The 2432-nt window shown below is 34.6% G+C and overlaps 1 pseudogene; it reads right to left on the reverse strand.

Annotated features, from left to right (window-relative positions):
• Window positions 1–1586: 1586 nt before the first annotated feature.
• Window positions 1587–2033, reverse strand: LOC110212352 (small ribosomal subunit protein uS19 pseudogene; annotated as a pseudogene).
• Window positions 2034–2432: the final 399 nt, after the last annotated feature.

Below are 2432 nucleotides of genomic sequence, written 5' to 3' on the forward strand. Positions count from 1 at the left end.
GTCAGACATGACTGAAATGACTGAAAAACAACAATATGATAATGTGTATAGTATATATGCACACACATACATATATGTGTGTGTATTATATAAGTAAAATAGATTTCTAGACATAAAATAGATAAGATAGAAAGAGAAGTAAGAGGGAAAGGGGAAAAGAGATAGGAAAGGGTGATAAGGGAAGCAGTCCTTCAAAGCAAAATAGATTCTTCAGGAGAAACAGGGTTAAAAAGGAGAGAGAGAGAGATAAACCTTGGAAAATAAGATTTAAGGAAATACACAGTTAGTAATCAAAATATTGAATGTGAATGGAATGAACTCACCCATAAAAGTGGATAGCAGAATGGATTAGAAACAACATGCTATTTCCACATTCTAATATGCTATTTACAATAAACACACTTGAACAGAAAGATACCCACTGAATTTTTTTTTTTTAAAAAGGCTATAAAGAAAGATACCCACTAAGTCAAAATTAAGGGCTGGGGCAAAATTCTTTGTGCTACAACTAAAATGCAAATAAATAGCAGGGCTAGCAATTATAATCTCAAATAAAAGAAAAGAAAAACTAGACTAAAGTAAAATAGATAATCAGGAAAAATAAATTTTGCTAAGAGGTATCATGGATAATCAGGTAATATCAATTTTAAATATATATATATATGCATGAAATGTCATAGCATTCAAATCCTTAAGCAAAAAAAAAGGATAAATGAATTATAGTAGGAAATAGACAGTAAAACTATACTAGTGGGGGACCTCAATTTTGCCCTCTCAAAACTGAATAAATACAATTATAAAATAAATAAAAAAATAAGTTAAGGAGTTATATAGAATTTTAGAAAAGTTAGATATGATAGAGCTTTGGGGAAAAACAAATAGGAATAAAAAGAAGTGTACCTTTTTCTCTGCCATATATGATGTGGTACTTTCACAAAAACCAACCTTGTATTATGTAAGAAAAGGGAAAGACCAGATCAATTAAAAAAAAAATAACCAGAAAAATGACTAATTTTAAAAACCAAGTAAACACCAAAAATAGAAATCCAAAAAATCAAAGGAGGCATTAATAAATTTGAAAGAAAAGAAATTGAACTAATAAATAAGGTTAGGACTGTTTTATGAAAAACTCCAATAAAGTAGAAACAAAAAGTAAAACACTCATTAATTTGACTTTTTAAAATGGAAGAATAGCAAATTCCTAGTACCAAAATGAAAAGGCAGGGCAGCTAGGTGGCGCAGTGCATAGAGCACTGGCCCTGAAGTCAGGAGGACCTGAGTTCAAATCTGGCCTCAGACCAAACACTTGACACTAGCTGTGTGACCATGGGCAAGTCACTTAACCCTAATTGCCTAAAAAATTAAATAAATAAATAAATAAATAAAAGGAGGACTCAGAACTAGTGAAGATAAAATTAAAGCCATTTATCAAAAGCTATTTGCCTAGTTATATGCCAATAAAACTGACAATCTAAGTCAAATGGATAGATATTGAGGAAAATACGAGTAGTCCATATTAAAAAAAGAGGAAATAGAATGCTTAAATAACTCAATCTTTTTTATAAAGAAGTTTCTTATTTTTATTGTTAGCATCTGGGGTTCTTGAGAGGACGAAATGAGGAGTGGGTGGCTCTGATACCCGGCCGGCTGTGTTTCATAGGCCTATAGGTGATAGAGAATTTGCCCAGGTAGTTTCCAATCATCTCAGGCTTAATTTCTACCTGATTAAAAATCTTGCCGTTATGGACCCCCACCATACTTCCCACCATCTCTGGCAAGATGATCATGTCCTGAAGGTGTGTCTTTATTACCTCAGGCTTTTCCATGGGGCGTGCCTCCTTCTTGGCCTTCCTCAGGTGCTTCAGGAGGGAATGCTGTTTGTGCTGCAGACCCCTGTTGAGTCGCTGCCGCTGTCGAGCACTATGCAACTGCATGAGCTGTTCATAGAACACGTCCAGCAGCTGATCCAGGTCCATGCCGCAGTAGGTGAACTTCTGGAAGGTTCACTTCTTCTTCTGCTCCACTTCTGCCATCGTGTTTGCTCTCAGGATAAAAAGTTAAATAACTCTGTCTTAGAAAAACAAAATTGAACAAGCCATGAATAAGCTCCCTAAGAAAAAATTCCCAGTACCAGAAGGATTTACAAATGAATTTGATCAAATGTTTAAAGAATAATCAATTCAAATACTACATAAACTATTTGAAAAAAAATTAGCAAAGAAGAATTCCTACAAAATTGTTTCCATGACACAAATGTAGTTTTGGTTCTAAACTAAGGAGTGCCAAAATTCAGAAAGAAAGCTATACACCTGGAGGCAGAGCCAGATAGTGGAGTAAAGGCAGGGACTTGCCTGGGCTCTCCCCCAAGCCCCTCCAAATACCTTTAAATAATAACTAAAAAAGTCTAGAGCAGCAGGACCCACAAAAAGACA

The sequence above is a fragment of the Phascolarctos cinereus genome, unplaced genomic scaffold, assembly GCF_003287225.1.
Source record: "Phascolarctos cinereus isolate Bilbo 61053 unplaced genomic scaffold, phaCin_HiC Scaffold_2;HRSCAF=192, whole genome shotgun sequence".
NCBI classification, from domain to species: Eukaryota; Metazoa; Chordata; class Mammalia; order Diprotodontia; family Phascolarctidae; genus Phascolarctos; species Phascolarctos cinereus.